Below are 20,353 nucleotides of genomic sequence, written 5' to 3'. Positions count from 1 at the left end.
AATCTCCCTCACTCTGGTTAGGTGTTCAAGGGAAGGGGAGGTCCTCTTGCAAGTCTCCTCCCAGAGCCTAGTAAGGTGGTGGTATGTATATTTTTAAAGAAAAAATATAGTTCTTTAAGTATATTCACTTAAAAAAAGCAAAATTTGCCTAATATAAGGCACAACAAAGAAATATCCCTTAATAGGAAAATAGGAGGAAGAAGAGGGTCCAAGTGGACAAAAGGAATAAAAAGTACTAAAAACACACACCCAAATCATGTTAATTCTTTGTGTTTCTACACAATTTCTACAATGACAGTTTCAGAAACAGTATTAATAATAATAACGCAAATATTAATACTATGATTTTGCATTACAAACCCCATTATCCCACTATACAGATGAGAAAACTAAGGTAGAAAAATAAGTTAATTACCCAAGAGTCCGGGTCTTAAACCCATTTAACTTCTCCGCAGCTAACTCTCTTGCCCTAATTGTCTTCCGCTGTACATCACAAAAAATGCAAACGTGATGTAATCCGCAGTGATAATGGTGATGCAAGAAAACTGTATGTAGGTTTGTAGTCACACATATACACATATATACATACTCATACATATGCAAAAGGCTGCATGAAAAGAACAAGTAATAGAGGGAATAAATAATAAATAGAGTGAGGCCCTGAAGGGGGTCGGAAGGAGACATGACACTTGTGAAGAGCATTTGGGAGCACATCTTTCTCTAAGTCTGAAGAACAGTAAAAACAGGAATGTTTCATGGATGGGATCAGCTATTTTGAGGAAATATGTGCGTGAAAGCAGTTCTTGGAGAAACATGCAGAGTGATCTAGGAAAAAAACGTTTTCTGTTTGTTGAGTCTATTGGTCTGGACTAACTTCCGCTTTTCTAACAGCCCATTCTTTATTCATGTAGGATATAGATATTTTTCAACAATGAAAAATTTCTGTTTGTTTGTTTCTTAAGTTAGTAACCAATGTATGCTTTAAACACACACACACACACAAACACACAATGCTTCTACGTATGTGATCCAGACCACAGACCACTAGTTTACATTCTCTGTTATGGCATAAGCCCTTCATCTTACAAATCTTACAAAAAAATGAAAAACATTCAAAGAGATACATTATCTTTTCCAACACCAAGTAATTGGACCTCAGATGTGCTGATTCACCTAATTTGGTCACTTTTTAAAAAGTATCTTAGTGTTTTCTTTGAATGCATGGGTATTTCCAAAATCACTCAGGTGTGCCTTCCCCATCCTTCCGGCCACTTTGTTTTTGTCCAGAGGCTAGATCCATGAGAAGGATCCCCACTGCATTCATCTCTGCAAGCCTCAGCTGAGCCTTATCAGCTACTATCTTTTGAGCAGGGGATTTGAATTCTGCTTTTCCCAGCAAAGATAATATTTCTAAAAACGTGCTTAAGGCCATGAACTGGGTATATTCTTTCCGCATTAAACTCACACCACCTCGCTCCACAAAACAAATAAACAAATGATGCTTCTACTTTACAATGGGATAATTTTATACAATGCGAAGGCCAGATTCCCATGGAATCTGGATAACATGGGTCTGGGCCAAGCAAAAACAACCTAGGATAAGAGGAGGCAGGCAAATTCTAATAGAGCATGTGTCCATTCACTTAGAAAACCAGTTTCTCTTTCATAAAGCTACTGAAGGAGAACTCATATTGAAAGTTGTGATTATAGATTTAGCTTGGATTCACAAAGACACGGAGCAGCTGCATACTTTATTAGATCTAATCTAAATACCTGCTCCTTGTATTTTGTGCTGGGAGATATTTATGTTATCAATTCCACTTTATACTAACCATCAGGAAGAATACTCCCTGTAGCTCTGCTGACTCAAAATAACGACTTGTAAGGGAGTCCTAATGACAGAACAAGGGGCAATTATAGACACTGCATGAAACTTGGAATAACTGTGTGATATATTTTGTGCACTTGACTGCCCTCATGTTCAAGTTGGTTTGTGCCTCACTGTTGTAGATATGACCTATGCCTCAGGGTATATGCCTTGTTAATTTCAATATAAGAAGACAGAATGGAATAGATCCGATGGCAAAAAAAAAAAAAATAAGCTGCACCAGCACTCAGTGGAAAAGTGATGGCACATTGGGGTCTACCAGAAGGAATTATCAAATATCTTTTAGAGAAGAAGGAGAAGTTAGAATAATTATATATGGAGTGTTAATTTATTTCTACTCGTGGAATAACTAAAACTGTGTACATCTTCGTGTGTCTTTACATAATTGTGGCTGCTGGGAGGACTAAGAATTTATTGTCCAATGAAAGAGGGATAGGAAAACAGAGGACAAGAGCTCAATGTAAAATACGGTTACTGTGAGATGTCCAAAGATCATATTGCTTTCGAGCAAAACCATTTGGCATTCTCTTCTACACATGTCACTAAAATACACGCCTGCTGTGCTGTAATTCACTGAATGAGATGGGGGAAGGGAAGTCTTTCTGAGGGATTGTTTATAGTCCCAATTCCAAACATGCTTACTTAAACTAGGAAGGGGGGTGGTGGTAAAAGAAGGGGAGTGTAGGTAAGGAACTGTTGTTTGTTTGTGTTTTATCAATTTGAGTGTTTACCCAAAAAAAAGAAGAAGTAAAACAAATCCTCTTGTTTTGTTGTATACAAAATTATAGAGGGAATTCAAGCACATAACGATATTGCAGACTGACTTGAAAACAACATGGAATAACGGGCACTTATGCAATTTCTCAGAAATACAGCTTTGATTCTAAATTGGTTGAAAGGAGGCGTTCTGAAATAGTCCTTTCATCAGTCTTGGTTGTTTGCTAATAGTACCATCTAGTCAACTCCGCCTACTCTCCCAAAGTGGTTGTTAGAAAAACCTACAGAAGCCTGGGAAAATTTTGAAATCAATGATTGCCAAATGATCCTGGGAACCACATCTTTGCTCTTCTATTGTGAGACATGTATGTAACCTTTGAGAAAGTGCATAACTAATATTTTAGATTGAATGAGGAAGTTCCTAACTCCAAATATACAAATAAAGTGCCAACCTAGCAAGGAATACAGGTAAACAATGCCAAGTGATTACAAAATGGAACAACTGGGAATCTATTCCATATTTATTAGGCCTGAAAAATTTGGGCTGGAAATGGGTCATTACTGAAACTATAGGAAAGTCAGAGCTTTATAGGAAGGGACAAAATGCTGATGTTTTCCACACCTATTTTTGCCTCATATGTTAGAGAAGAATAGGAAATATATGCTTAAACATACAGCACATTTGTTTAAAAATTTAATTTCAATAGGCCAACTTTTAAAAAATATTAGTAAATTTTCTTTAAGATACCAGTCAGATAAATATAATGATTCTAAACAGTACGTATAAGAACGGATTTCCAGATTTCTCCAAGAAAACAGATTTCTAACTGAAAGCTCTTGCTTTAGGAAAGATGTTTCTTCTCCACCGAGGCAATATTCTTTACTTAGCGTAACTAATAAGATGCAGGAAATCCTAATAAAACAAATATTGCACATGTGATCAATTCATTGATTTTAAATTATTGCCTTTCAATTTTATTTTAGCAGCACTACAACCACTTTTTCTCAGAAATGCTCAGAAATAAGACATAATAGTATCATTTTATAGTTCAGTTGACCCTTCAACAACATGAGTTTCAACTGTTCAGGTCCACTTACATGTGGATTTGTTTTCAATAAATACAGTAAATGTATTTTCTCCTCCTTAGAATGTTCTTAATAGTTTATGTTCTCTAGCTTACTTTATTGTAAGAACATAGTATGTAACACACATACAAAATTTGTGTTAATTGACTGTTTATGTTATCAGTAAAGCTTCTGGTCAATAGTAGGCACTTAGTAGTCAAATTTTGGAGGACGCAAAAGTTACATGTTGATTTTCAACAGCACAGGGTATCGCTGCCCCTAACAGAAATTGGTACCAGAGTTAGAGGGCCATTTTGACAAAAACCTAAAACACATTGTATTGCCTTTGGAATTGGATGACAAACAGAGGCTTGAATGGTGGTGAAGAACCATTAATGAGGGTTTGATGAGCATTGAAAAAAAAATGCTATTCAAGATGGGAGAAAGGATGACCTCTGTTACACAGAGATAGAACTTGTGGCAACACTTGTGAATCCAGCTAAGACCTTTGGGCATGAGTCTGAAAGTGTCGATAGGTTTCTTGTAGTTGTGTATGAAAAAGTGTAGGAGAGAGAGAAACTAAAGAAGAATTACTCCATATACAAGCAGAATTTAAAGGAAATATAGAAGACCCAGGACAATTTTTCCAGTCAGAAAATTGTTCTCAGAGTATGAACTGGCCTCCAAGTAAAAACCAAATCAAGAGTGTGGCCATAAGATCCTTTGTGAAGAACAAAGGTGATATTGATTATACCCTTCAGCTACATTAAGTATAAGAATCTTAAGGCATTGTCCTATATCAGCCTGACATGGCTGAAGTAGAGCAAAAAAAAAAAAGTCATCAGCGTGATTTTGGGAAATTGAGTGAATGAACCTGATAAGATCTATGAGAAATCCACAACTATTTTAAGAGAATTATACTGAAAGAAGCACTACCAGCTCGGGTTAAATGGGATTGAGACAGAAGAAAAGGCAAAGAGGCCTCTGGGTCCCCAAATTTTTATAGATAGAAAGCAGAGGAGGAAGCTAAACTGCAAGCACAGGAATTCTCAGTGCATGTAACTATGAGACAAGGAAAACTATGCACTAGAGAACCACTGTCAGGGAGCAGAAGAACCAGGCTCAGTAAAGAAACACTCTCTTGCATAGGGTAACAAGAGACATGTGCCTAGATGGATTTCAGAATTGCTAAGGACCAGTGGCTGCTGTATGCCTTCCTTCCCCTCACTGTTCAACGAAAGTGTCTATTACAGTTAGCCTACCATGTCTCACCACTGTATGTTGGTGTGAGGAGACAATAATGTGACTTTTGGTTTACAAATCTCTAGATCAAGAAAACTACATTCAAGGAGCCTTCTCCTCTCCAAAGCATATACAGATCATGAGACACTGAATTTTAGTGTATGTGCTATATTTGGATAGAATTTGGGGGTCTTGAGGGAGTGAGCATACATTGCATGTGGAACAAATGAGAAAGGGTATAACCAGAAAGTGGACTGTAGTAGATTATCTGCAAAAATGATCACCAACAAAGATCACCCAATCCCTGTACACACAAGACACAACTGCCACGAAGGAGAAAGTCAATTTCCCCACCACTTGAATATAGGATGATCTTATAACTTGTTCTAACCTACAGAATGAGGTAAAAATGACATTCTGGGACTTCCCAAGAAAGGACTTTAAAGGTTTGATAGCTTCAGCTTTCACTCTTAGAAGAAAGCTACTACATAGCAAAGTCCAAAGAGGCCGCATGGAAAGAGAAGGTCCAAAAGATGAGAGATCATGTGAGAAGAGAAACCAGATGGAGGAGCACTGAGGTTCCCCCATCCAACAGATGGCACCAAGACCCCAAGGAGTGAGCAAAGCAATACTGATTCTCCAGCCCCAGGCAATCCATACAGCCAATACCACATAGAGAAGAGATAAACTATCCTCAAAGTCATTTGATCCTGATGCACTGATTCATGAGTGGTAAATGGTTGTGCCACTAAGCTTTGTGGTGGTTTGATATGAAGCAATAGATAAAAGACATATAGTCTATTTTAGACAGGGTAGCAAAGAAATTCACTCTCTAAAGAAGCGGCATCTGAATCGAGATCAAAATATATGGATGAGAAAACCGTAAAATTGAACATTCGAGGTAAACAGATATAGCTATAAAGCTTAATTAACTTAACCTATTCTAGAAACTTCAGTAAGTTTACTGAAGCTGGAGTGGTGTGGATAACGAGTGAAAAGAGATGAAGGAAGTGAATAGGAAGAAGCTGGGGGAAAAATCAGATATAGTAAAACATTTTAGTCAAAAAAAAGAAATTTGACTTTTGTTCTAAACTTGTGTTGGAGTTCCTGATTCAAGCTACTCCAGAACTTTTAAGTTTTATGAACCGATAAATTTTTTCCCTCTCTAAATTTGTTGTATTGCATCAGAAAGAGCCCTAGCTTTTTGATTCACAGATGACTGATTGATTGCAAAGTGACAGTATTTTAACACCTTACACTGAAATCTTAGTATTCCAATAACTATGGAAAGCAAGACAAACTTTATCCACATATCTAAGTTTTGCACAAAATAAGATCCCCTGAAACAAAGAACATACTAGTGATCCAAAGTGTGTTCAGATTTGGCAGATTATATATGTAGGTGCTTTCAGGGTTTATTTTAAGTAGTTTTAGGACATATTTATATTAGTTTTCTGTGGCTACCATAGCGAATTACCACAAACTTGGTGGTATGAAATAACAGAAATTTATTCTCTGACAGTTCTGGGGGTCAAAAGTCTAAAATCATGGTGTCAGCAGGGCAGTGCTCTCTCCAAAGTTTCTGGGGCAGAATCCTTCCTAGCCTCCTCCACCTCCGGGTGACTCTAAATGTTCCTTAGAACTTGCTGCTGCATTATGTCAATCTTGGCCTCCATTCTGTCCCATATGAAGACACTTGTTATTGGATTTATGTCTCAACCAGTTCATCAAGGATGATCTCATCTCCAGATCCTTACCTTAATTACATCTTTAAAGACCTTTTCCCATATAAGATCACTTTCACAGGTATCAGGGATTAGGACTTAGACATATTTTGGGAGAAGACAACATTCAATCTATTAAAATACTAAAATATATATTTCTGAAGTCAAAAGGAAAAGAAAAAAGCATTATGGAATTCCTAAAGCACCATTGCAAGGAACCAAGTTTGAAAATCATGACTTTCATTTCAAAGGCATGTTATTTCATTTTATTTTTAATGTTATAAATTCACAGGATGATGAAGAATTGAGTTTAAAACGGGCCAATAAAAGGAGGGAAAAATGAGCTTACAATTTATGTTCGTACACCCACAGCACCAGCCTACTTAAAACATATGAAACTATTGAAAAAATTATTTTGTGAACCTCAATTCTTAAGACACCAACCTCTATCTCCACACATAGTAGGACACTTATTTTCATCCTGCTTTCACTGAACCATCCTTACTCCATTTACAAGGTGAATTACAATTTATATGCTGCCCTATGTACCTAAAGGTGACTCAGTAAGGAATAGAAGAGGGAATCACTATAATATAGACAAGCTTGGTGATATCTGTCAAACAATAACAGCATCCTGTGAATATTAACCAACTCTTTTTTAATATTGTATCCAGTTAAACAGTTGAATCAAAAATAACTATTAAGAAACAGAGATTATAGATAACACTGAAAAGTAGTATATGATTATGCCAATTTAAAACTATATTTAATAGCAATTTTCATTTCTGACTACAAATGCAAACAAGGGACCCATGTTCTTAACCTAAGGAAAGTTTACATATCCTTCATGTTTGCACATTTCTAATTCTCATGTCTAAGAATATGGTGTTGCTCAGAATGACTTTTGTTCCAAGTACCAGAAAATACAACTCAAATTAGATTTAGGAAAAAGAAAAAAACAACCAAAAACCTTAATAACTTAATTAAAGAGCCCAGAGTTTCAATTACAGATGGAGCCAGGTCCCTAAATGACCAGGTCCCTAAATGTCCTCTCTCTATATCCTAAGTTTACTTTCCGATGTACTGGCTTCATTCTCAAAACGGGCTCTCTGCATGACTTATTCCTGCAAATCCTGTGTTACATTTTTTTCAGGTCCATATCCTATAGAAGAGTAAATGTTTTTCTCCCAAACACTCCAGCCAAAATCTCGGGGTTATTTTGGCAGGGCCATGTGCCCAATCCTGAACCAATCACTACTTCAGGTGAAAGATACAATGCTCTGATTGGCCAGGACTGATATACATGTCTAGCCCAGACGTCAGTAAAGTCAACCCATCATTGAAGGAAATTTAGGTTGTTCACTTTTATTTCCATTACAGACATCTCTTCAAAGAATATCCTTATGTATGTCGATGTATTATTTTCTGATTATCTTAATAAAATAAATTTGTACAAGTGGTATTGCTGTGTCAAAGTGTGTATATATATTTTGAAACTTTTAAAAAAATGTATAAAATTACTTCCCAGGAAAGTGGTATGAGTTTCTATTTCAATGAGTGATGTATGGATTTGCCTTCAAGTGGTTTTTATCATATTTGGATATTACCATTTTTGATAGTCTTTCCCACATTGAAAGACAAAATAAATTAATTCATATTTATGTATCACTGAACACATACCTTACTTTTATTGAAACTTTTGAAAGTTGCAGACATTAAGACAATTTATTTATATATACTTCAGCAATACCTCTTATATAACCAAAATACCATAAACAGTCTATATTCAAATATTTCCAATTTTCCCCAACATGTCATAAAGAGTTGTTCTTTTTACATAAAAAATCCAATCAGATTATGAATTACATTTCGATATTATGACTCTTTACTTCTTCCTTCCAAAACTATATACCTTTTATTTCATTTTCTTATATTGTTGCATTTTCTAGGACTTCCAGTATGACACTGAAAAGGAGTGTGAGCGGTAACATCCTTGCCTTTTTCTTTATATTAGAAGGAAAGTTTCTAGGTTTGCACCATTAAGTACGAGGTTAGCCATAGGTTTTTGTAGATGTTCTTCATCAAGTTGAGGAAGTTAGTCTCCATTGCTAGTTTGCTGAGAGTTTTTATCCTGAATGGATGTTGGGTTTTGTCAAATACATATTTCTATATCTATATGATCATGTGATTTTTCTTCTTCAGCATGTCAATGGGATGGGTTACATTAATTATTTTCAAATGTTGAACAAGTCTTGTATAGCTGGGATAAATACCACTATGTCCTGATGTGTAATTCTTTTTATACATTGTTGAATTCCTTTTTATACATTGTTAAATTTGATATTTTGTTGAGAATTCTTGCATCTATGTTCATGAGAGATATTGTTCTGTAGTTTCTTTCTTCCTTTTTAACATCTCTGTTTGGTTTGGTATTATAGTAATGCTGGCCTCATCAAATGAGTTAGAAAGTATGCCCTCTGCTTCGATCTTCTGATAGAGATTGCAGCAGAGAATTGGTATAATTTCAGCCTTAAATGTTGGTAGAACAGTGAATAAAACTGAGCCTTGTGCTTTCTGTTTTGGAAGGTTAGTCATTATTGATTCAATTTCTTCCATATATATATATGGCTATTCACATTGTTTATTTTTTCTTGTGTAAATTTTGGCAGATTGTGTGTTTCAAGGAATTGGTCCATTTCATCTAGCTTATCAAATTTGTGAGCACAGAAGCGTTCATTGTATTCCTTTACCATCCTTTCAATGAACATGAGATCTGTAGTAATGTCCACTCTTTCATTCCTGTTGTTAGTAATGTGTGCCATCTCTCTTTCTCTCTCTCTCTCTCTCTCTCTTTTTTTTTCTTTTTCCTTAGACTGGCTAGAGGATTATAAATTGTATTGATCTTTTCAAATAAACTGATTTTAGTTTTGTTGATTGTCTCAGTAACTGCCTGTTTTCAATTTCATTGATTTTGGCTCTAATTGTTATTATTTCTTTTCTTCTGTTTTCTTTGGATTTAATTTTGCTTTCCTTTTTCTAGTTTCCAAAGGAGTAAATTTAGATTCTTGATTTTCAAATCTTTCTTCTTTTCAATGTTCTAAATTTCCCCCCAAACACTGCTTTCACTGAATCTGAAAATTTTTGATAAATTGTATTTTCAAATATTTGTTCAAAATATTTTTTATTTTCACTTCAGAATTCTTCTTTGACCCATGTGTTATTTAAAAGTGTTTGGTTTCATCTCCAAGCTTTTTTGGAATTTTCCAGCTATCTTTCTGTTATTGATTTCTACTTTAATTCCATTGTGGCCTGTGAGGTTTGTTAAGGTGTGTTTTATGGCCCAGAAGGTGATCTTGTTTTGTGTGAATGTTCCACATGAGCTTGAGAAAAATGTGTGTTCTGCTGTTGTTGGATGAAGTAGTCGATAGATGTCAATTACATCCAGCTGATTGATGGTGCTGTTGAGTTCCATGATGTCCTTACTGATTTTTCTGCCTGTTGGATGTGTCCATTTCTAACGTAGGGATGTTAGAGTCTCCAACTCTAGTAGGGTTTCATCTCCCTTTGCAGTTATAGCAGTTATTGCCTCACTTATTTTGACACTCTGCTGTTAGGAGCACACACATTAAGAACTGTTATGTCTTCTTGGAGAATTAACCACTTACCAGTATGTAATGCCTCTCTTTATCCCTGATAATTTTCCTTCCTCTGAAGTCTGTTCTGTCTGACTTTAGCATAGCTACTCTGTCTTTCTTTTAAATAGAGCTAGCATGGTGTATCTTTCTCCGTCCATTTACTTTTAATCTACATGTCTTTATGTTTAAAGAGAGTTTCCTGTATACAACATATATCTGGGTCGTGTTTTTACCCACTCTAACAATCTTTATCTTTTAATTGATTCCTTTAGACTACTGATATTCAAAGTTATTGTTGATACAGTGTGATTAATATCTCATATTTATTACTATTTTCTATTCATCTCCCTGTTTCTTGTTCCCACTTTTGTCTTCCACTCTCTTTCTGCTTTCTGTAGTATTAATTGAGCATTTTATATGATTCTATTTCTCTCCTTTTTAGCATACCAGTTATACTTCTCTTTTTTTAATTTTCTTTTTCAGTGGTTGCGCTAAAGTTTGCAATATACGTTTACAATGAATCCATGCCCTATTTCAAATAACACTATTCCTCTTCACAGGTTAGTGCAAGTACTTTATAATAACAAATGATTGTAATTCTTCCCCCACTATCCCTTGTATCATTGCTGTCATTCATTTAAGCACACATAAGTGCACAAATGCATTGTTGTTATTCTTATTTTGGACAGATTATCTTGTATAACAATTAAGAATAAGAAAAATAAAAGGTTTATTTTAGTTTCATTTTTTCTTCTCTGAAGCTCTTCCTTTCTTTATGTAGGTCTGAGTTTCTTACCTATATCATTTGCCTTCTCACTAAGGAACTTATTCTAACATTTCTTGCAGACAAGTTTACTGACAAAGAATTCCCTCAACTTCGGATTATGTGATTCTTTATTTCACTTGCACTTTTGAACGATAATTTTTTAGGATGCAAAATTCTAGGTTGATCGTTTTTCTCTCAACACTTTACTTTAAACCACTCTCTTTTTGCTTGCATAGTTTCTGAGGAGAATTTTGATGTAAGTGATGTAATTCTTACATTTGCTTTTCTCTATCTATGGTGTTTTTTCCCCTGCTGGCTTCTTTCAAGGTTTTTTATCTTTGATTTTTTGGGGTTTTTTTTAATATTGCAGTTTGAATGCAATATTCCTAGGTATAGTTTTTTGGTATTTGCCCTGCTACTCTCTCTGAGCTTCCTGGACATGTCGCTTGGTGTTTAACACTAATTTGGAGGAAATTCTCAGTCATTATTGCTTCATATTTCTTGTGGTTTCTTTCTTCTCCTTCCGGTATTCCAATTTCATATATGCAATACCTTTTGTAGTTGTCCTACAATTCTTAGTCTGTTTTGTTTTGTTTCATTTCCTATGTGCTTTCAATTTTGGAAGTTTCTATTGTCATATCCTCAAGATCAGAGATTCTTTCCTCATGTCTAGTCTACTAACAAGCTCATCAAAGGAATTCTTCATTTCTCTTACAGTGTTTTTGATCTCTAGCGTTTCTTTTTAATTCTTTCTTAGAATTTCCATCTCTCTGCTTACATTTCCCACCCGTTCTTATTTGTTGTCTACTTTAACCATTAGAGCCCTTAGCATATTAATCATAGCTATTTTAAATTCCCAGTCTGATAATTGAATCCCTGCCATATCTAAGACTGGTTCTGATGCTTGCTCTGTCTCTACAAACTGGTTTTTGTTGTCTTTCTATTTTGTTTTTTTGTGTTTTACTGTATCTTGTAATTTTTTTTTCTTGAGAGCGGAACATAACATATTGGCTAAAAGGAACTACAGTAAATAGGCCTTTAGGGACGTTGTAGTAGGGCATGGTGGAGGGGGAGAAGAAATATATATTCCTATAATTGGGTCTCAGTCTTCTATTTAACCTGTGCCTCTGGACTGTGAACCTCTCAAATGCTTCTCCGTTTCTCTCTCCCTCCTTAGGTTGACAGGATAGCTCGAACAGGCTAGAATTAGGTATTTCCCTTCTCCTAGGTGGGTTACGCTCCATCGGAATACAACCCAATAGTTTAGGCTCTGGTAAAATAGTTTCTCTTGAGAGCAAGTCACATTAGGAACAGAATGCTCTGGTGTAATTCAAATGGTTACTTCTCCTTTCCTCTACTAGAACCATGAAAGGATTTTTCTCTGATATTCACTAAGAGAACCTGTTCAAACTCCTGGAGGTAAAATTCACATACCCCATATGACTGCCCTCCTTCCTGAAGTCTTTAATACTCCCACAATTTATCAATTATAGTTCAAGTTCTCTAACCCCACCACCAATTCCCAAGAGTTCTGCTCATGGCTGTCTACTCCATTAAACTGTGATTCTCTGTTTTCATCTGTCTTTCCAGTTTGGGAGGCAGGAGTTTTCCCTGTGACTTCACTTCACTGATGAATCTAAGAGTTGTTGATTTTTTCAGTTTGTTCTGCTATATACTTGTCAGGACAAAGTGGAGACCTCAAAGCTCCTTACATGCCTGACTGGAAACCAGAATTCCCCTTTTTTTCTCTAGTTTACCATTTCCCCCATTTCTAAAATCCACCCTGAGGCTCAAAGAGGGTCAAGAATATGTTCAGCAACTTCCATAAAATGTACCCCCTTGGCACATAGCTCCTGAAACAATCTATGAGTTTGTTTTACACTCATTGGCATCCTTATGCTAGAGCTGCCTTTTGTTCTCTAGTAATAGAATTCTTACCTAACTTTTAGTATTTTGGTGAAGTCTGTTCCCATACATCACCAACATAACTGATTAAATAACAGAAAATCAAGACAAACAATTGGATTATGTAGTCAATATATACTCATATGAGTAGTCCTTAATCGTTTTAGCTCAGATTGTACTCATGACATTGTACTCATGACAACATGGAGAATAAAGGCAGTTAATGGCCTGCCACTTCCTTTATAGCATATGTGCCTTTGCACATGACAGAAATTTCTCATTTCTTCCCCTCCATGACTTCAGGATTATTGCAGGTTCATAATTTGCTGGCAGGCTGGAAAGCTATCACCAATGTCTGATGAGAATCTAGTCTCTTACCTACAGTGAGAAAAGTTAACAATTTTCATCCCCCTGTATGCCCTCTTCACATTGCCAGAGCTTCAGAAGACAGAAAGCCCCAAGCAAATGGTCTTATGACAAAAGGGAATTTACTGGCTCTTGTAAATGGGAAGTTAAGGAAGTAGACCTCACTTCAGATGCAGCTTGATGTTGCCAGGACACTCTTCTGACCTAGGTCTGCTTTCTTTTGTGACCTAGCCTTGTTCTCGGACAGCTCTTCTTTGGTGTTTCTATGATGACTACATCAAATCCAGACATTCTCTTCTCAAGTGCAAGTTTGGGGGGAAGAATGAGAGATCATCTTCGAGGATTTCAGAAAGACTCCATTGCATCATTAGTTCTGGGTGGTTGTAAATGGCTGTGGGTCCACCCCTGATTCAATCACTGTTGCCCAGGGAATGCAAGATGCTGGTTAGCTATGGCGCAGGCCATATGATCATTCATGAAAAAGGAATAGAGTCAACTCCCCTGGAAATCCTTAGAAAGAGAGCTGGCGATGGTCGGTCGCTCAGAGGAGAACTGGGATACATTTAGAAGATGGATGAATGGATACCAGTCAGCCAAATTAACATATATTGTCTACCTGGGAAAACTAGGTTAGTTTGTCATTATTCATGTCAGCAGGTCTTAGATGAACAACTCAAAAGTAAATTTTACTAGTTTTTGATAACTTAATGTTTTTCTCTTTTGATCCAGATCATATTTATGTGATTATAGTATCTGAATTTTGGTATTTAGTCAGTACTTCATCTACTTTGGATTATTATTTTCTACCTCTAATAACAATGTCATCACAATTAATTTAGTTATTTTGAAAGGGATTTTGATACCATAGTGAAGATTATAACTGCAGGTGAAAAACAAATAGCAACAATCAAAAAGAGAGAATAAAGGCTCTGGTTTCATAAAGATACTCCCCTCACTCCATATAATGACTAAGATTAAAAAAAAAATTTAAATGTGATTTCAGATTTATTGGTACCATTGTTTTTTAAAGACACTCACATAAACACACACACACACACACACACTCACACACACACATACACATTTTCCCCTAGGGTATGCACTTGGGTATTATAACAGTTAACGATAATGCACAAACGTTGAATCACTATGAATTTAACTTGCACTATTATTTTGAATGCAAAATAATCAACATGAAGTTCTCTACATATATATATATATATATATATATATATATATATATATATATATATAATTGTTTGTATAAGACAAATTACAGAGTTGATAAAATCCAGAGGAAATTTTATAGGAGATGTAGTCTATAAGAAATACCAACAGTATAATAGGTAGCACTATGCACAGGCAAAGACTAAAGATCTTTTCCAACAATCAATTATAATTCTGATAAAAAAAAGATGAGGCATAATCATCTAAATCAAAAGGCTTCTTATAGTCAATATCATTGATATGGTTATAGGTTGCAGAAACGACAGAGTATAATAGAAACTACATCTGACAACAGAAGTCCTGAGCAGGGATCATTAGTATTAAATGAATATTCAACATTCACTTTCCACAATACTGAAATGCTGGCAGGCTGAATCCCAAAGGCCCTGCAAACCTAACTTGCACAGAAATGCGGTTTTGAATTAACAAAATATGTGGAGCTCAGTAAAGGTACTTTAGTTCTCAGGCCCTGGGGGCCATATGAGAAAAAGAGAGAGAGATGCTTAGATGTCAAATGTCATTTCTGTTCTCATCCCACCCCATGGAGAAAAAAAGTAGAAATCACATTGCATCCCCTATAAACCAATGAACTTTGTACATTTTACAAGTATTTACTGAGCCCTTAAAAAATGTCAGGTGGGATTTTCAAATGTGGTTTACAGGTTGAGTTCACAGTACACTGTAATCTCCACCAAGATCTTCATATGATTCTCTGGATAACTCACATTAACAAGATGTCAGGTTGACCAAGGAGGAAGAAGATAAAGGGAGCTTTAGCTCTCAGGGGAAGTCTTCTCTAAACAACCAGCATTCTAGGATACTGTCGTGGAGTGGGAACAAGGTGATATTTCAAGTTAAACAGGCCTGAATATGAGTCTTGACACCCACCAACTGCTGACTATAGATTTTGGTCAACTTGCTAGAACTTCTCTGAGCTTGAGTATGAACATCCATAAACGGGTGATCACTCCAACCTCACAGGTTTGCTTGGAGCAAAGACCCTTAATCTAAATGCTGAGATTTCTTCATTGATCTGAAATTAGGTGGAATAAAAATATATCTGTATATGAATTATTTTGTGTGCATAACTATATCATTATACTTATTTAGTATGCCATCTTTAAGCAGTGTAATAAACTAGCATATTAAATCTTATATATCCTTAGAGTTCATTTTAAAGTGTATTTTATGTATAGATGTGGTAACTCACCATCTATCTCTCTATTTCCAGGGGACGAAGAGACCTTAATTTTATTGTCACTATGCTTTAAAAAATATACGTATTTCTGAGTTTCTGAGTATCTGTTAAGGATTTGGAGCACAGGATTCCCAGGAAGCATCTTGCTTTACCTCAGCACGCAAGAGATTATCTTCACTATGTCTAAAATATCTTATCCAGTAAGGACAAGAGGGAAAATAAACTTTTCCACTTAATTGCTTCCTTGATTTCTATCGGCTGCCCTCGCTTTGTTGCTGATGCTAAGCATAGTTAGAAGAGTTGCAAGTTTCGAGATAACAGGAGAGTAGCTTCTGTGTGGCTTATAAATGCAAAGCAAAGCATCTTTATTGATATTCTTTTTATAGAGTTCACTGAGGTACAGCTCACAGTTGTCAAACGGAATGGAAAACAGAAATCCCTTTGAAAAAAAGAGACAGAATTCAAGGTCAGTCTCCCACAGGCCAGTATTCCCTCTACCCTCAACTTTTTGGAAATATAAATTATTTATCTGGGTTTGTTCACTGGATGCTGATGGTATCACACCTTATCACTGTCTAAAGGAACACTTCACTAGCATATTTTTAAAACAGCAATTTATCTTTTCTTGTCCCCTAAGCTAATTTCAACCCCAAAAGTCTCATTGGAAAAAAGAAATGTGTAAGTTGCAATGCTTTGGATGAAAGTTAAAACTTTCATAGATCTGCCATCCAAACTTAATGAATAGTAGATACATTTAAAATAGATATATTTTCTCTTAGATGGACCCATTATGTCTACTCCAATGACAAATTTTTCAGAAAATATTCACAGCATTCAAGTGAAAAGGAGAATTATCGTATTAGATTATTCCTATGTGGATAACAACAGGTTCCGGCTGGTCATCTTTTCTCCATTTCTTTTATGCTAGATCTTTCAAGAAAGAAAACACCGGTAGTAAGTGGCTGAGACCATCACATTACCATAACACAAGATGCCCAAGCTTTTATAAAGTACTCAAACTTTAGCTCCACTCAAATTTCCAATCCACTAGGTCTGGGGTGGGGCCCTAGAACTTTCATTTCTAACAATCTCTCAGGTGGTATTGACACTGCTGGTCTGGAGGCCACATGATGAGAATCACTGGCTTAAGGCATAGAACGATGAATTCATTAATCATCTGCTTCAGGATTTCAAAGTATTATCTCATTGCTGGTTAACATACTCCTAAAAGTACCTGAACTATAAAAATGCTGAATAAAACAGAGCACTGTCTGCATCGTTATCTATAACAAACTCAGTTCAGCAGATAGGATATTTTGAGACTTAAAACAGGGGTGTGCTACAAAATGTAAGGGCCTTACAAACAGGTATTTAAGATACAAACTATGTTCAATTATGGAAAAATAAATTATATGTTGTGCACACCTAAATTTTATGGCTGAAAACACTGTTAAAAGGTTAACTGAGGCACATTAAAATTTCCAAGAATTTGATCATACACCGATTCCAATTAGGCAGCACCAAACCAAAAGTATCTGAGGAACATTCCAGTGACAGAGGCTAGGGGAGGGATTTTTATAAGGGAAGATGTGGAAGCAAAGTAAGGAAATTATTTGACTGGCCATAGCTTAAGCAGTTGCATTGTTTGGGAAAGCCTAGTTGGCGATTTGAGATTGGTTATTCTTAACTTGCATTGTTTCAGATTTGAATGCATTGACTCAGGCTTGGGTTTTGGTTTGCATATGCAAGCTACCAGGGCATTTGAGCCACCCCAGTCTAATGGGCTCCTGGTTCACTCTCTTAAAGATTAGAATTGTTGGGACGGTTTTGCCCCCCCCCCCCCCCCCCCCCCCCCCCGCAAACCCCCGCTAAGAGCTCCATCCCCTTATCGGAGCTATCTCGCTCCTTCCCCTTATTGGAGCTGTCTCCTGCAGACACTAAGGTTAGAGACAGACCTCCCCATCAAAACGAATGTTGAAGAAACGCAGCTGCTAGGGACGGACATCCCCACATCCTGGCCAGATTTAACCAATCCCTAGCGTCGCAATAGCAATAGCCCGAATCTCCCCCAAACGTGGAGGTCTAACTATATAAAACAAAGCCACCAACCCGGTAAGTGCTCAGTCTTTGGAATAATTCCGCTGAGCCCGCCGGCGTAATAAAGCTGTGTTCTCCCTGATCTCCGCGTGTCACTTGAGTCTCTCGGTCCTCGCCGCTTTTCCGCAACAGAATCATTTCATTTGTTTTTAGGGGGTAAGTATTTACTGGTAGGTTCCTAGTGATGGCTAATACAGTGATATTCTATCTCTGTGCCAAATTTAGTTTGTGTATAAATTGTATATTTGCGTTGTCATCTCTCGATCCAGGTATAAATTTTACACTCTCTCTAACTTGAATATTCATATTGTTAGCCCTGAGTGGCCCTGTGACAATAGAGACCAGAAGACATATTTTCTCAAAGAATACATAAGAGGCAAAATGGAACTGTAAGTCAAAGACAAAAGATAAAACAACAGCAAGAACAACAACAGAAGAGCTCCGGTTTACTGGAATACTGATGGGGTTTATATCATCATTATGCATGACCGAGCTGTACGGGCAGTAAATGGTTCCCCTCTAAAAACAAAACGTCCTAAAGAACAACCGGGAAAAGAGAATGATCTCTAGGGATGTTTAAATTAAAAGCAAGTGATCAAAGTATCTTCCACAGTTACACTTTAATGTTTTCAGTCATTTAAGCTTGCCTCTCCCCCAAATCAAGTATTATTCAAAAGTGCCCTAAGAACACAGAGAATATGAGAACTGTAAACCTAGAGTCGAAATGCATGATTTACTTGAACAAAACAAGAAGAATAAAATGGCTATCCCTCAAATTTAGTAGGTATTGCTTGTGAAAACTAAAGACCCTTGATGTTTATCCCCAACAAATCTGACTGATTAATTTGGAAATGGGTCCAGGAATCTATTTATATAAATCATTAGGACAAGAACCAAGTTAGATCTCTGAAAGAGAAGGTAATCCTTGGACGGTTCTTTCCTCTTGTGTGCCTTGCTTTTTACTCGACTGCAATTGCTTTCCCATCCAGGATTGCACATAAGGATTCACCACTGATCACTAGACTTATATGAAGCTGCAGTGTTGAAAATAAATATAATACTCTATATACGCTCCCAGCCTTGTAGACATTTTACCAGTGGAAATAACTAAACATCCACTTCTTTTTAAATATTCCCTTTAAAAATAAGACATTTTAAGACTTACACAGTTCAAGATGCTCCTTTCTCTGAAAACCTTGGCATAATACCAAGGTTTGCCCAAGACTTTCCAAGTTTCAGCACTGAAATCCCACAGCCCAGGAACCCCTTTAGTTGATAACCAGGGCAGCTGGGAACCCACCCGTCATTCTGTGATTGAATGTCCATGTTTCATTCCCAGATGCCTATATCGTAGCTGAAGCAATGAAAACAGACAAACAAACAAAAACCTTCAATCTACAGGGTTTTTTTTCCTTCTTTTTCAATTGCACTCTTGTTCCAATTTTGCTGATACCCGCACATATTTTTCAGAACAAAAAACCAAAACATCAAACAGCCAGCAAATCCATGAGTGACCTGAGGGCACATATAGTTATCGTGTTCAACTTTCTCTCTCCAGTGTCTAGCCTCGTGCCTGATGCCGGGAGAGGCATTCGATAAACTTCTGGTGAATGAAAGAGGTTGGAGGACCTTAAAATATTGTCTTCCATATACAGGAAAGATGTCATTTCCTTCTGTGAATAGGCTCTGAGACAGTTCTCCGTACTCCCAACTACCAACAAATGTATTTTAGCAATCTTGTGTTTCAGGAATATGCCCCATTTGCAAACAGGAATTGCTCCTCCAAATGCTTTCCATAAAATAATAGCTCTCAAATTGACCTGTCAGAAGAATTGTTGAAGTACCAGAAAAGAGATCTATCATCTGTTATGAAGTTTGCTTTAGGGAAATAAAGAAATGTACATATTTGCACAAGCAAAGATTAGAACATTCATCCCAGGCCTTTTGGTATCTATCAATAAAGATATCAGGGGAGTCAGATTAAGTTCAGATGCATTTCTCCTGATTCCTAGTGACAACTGGGAGGCATGTAACAGCCATTCTGACAGTGAAGAAAACTAAGGACAAAAGTATAAGACCAATATCAAGCTGAGGACACCAAAGTGAACACTCTAAAGCTTTCCAGAGATTTTTCAAAGAGGCTTAGGAAGAAATGCTAACTCTTATTTAAAACATGTACCACAGAAATATCAGCAACAATTAAAAATTCAGAAATCAGTGAATCTACTGTCACCACCCTGTATCAACTGAAGTTATGAAGACTACCAAATATCCAGGGAATAACAGAGAGAGAGAGAGAGAGAGAGAAAGAGAGAGAGAGAGAATGGGAGAGGGAGAGAGAGAAAGAACACATATCTAGGCAGGTGTGCTTACGTATGGAAAGAAAATATAAAAGAACTTTGAAGATACAGATTACAGATCCCTTTCCTGTACAAAGAACAAATGACTTTGAAGATACAGATTACAGATCCCTTTCCTGTACAAAGAACAAATGACTTGGTAACTGGCAATTCATGCTACCGT

Source organism: Rhinolophus ferrumequinum, chromosome 24 (assembly GCF_004115265.2).
Source record: "Rhinolophus ferrumequinum isolate MPI-CBG mRhiFer1 chromosome 24, mRhiFer1_v1.p, whole genome shotgun sequence".
In the NCBI taxonomy this organism is placed as follows: domain Eukaryota; kingdom Metazoa; phylum Chordata; class Mammalia; order Chiroptera; family Rhinolophidae; genus Rhinolophus; species Rhinolophus ferrumequinum.
Note: the sequence above shows the minus strand (reverse complement) of the source record.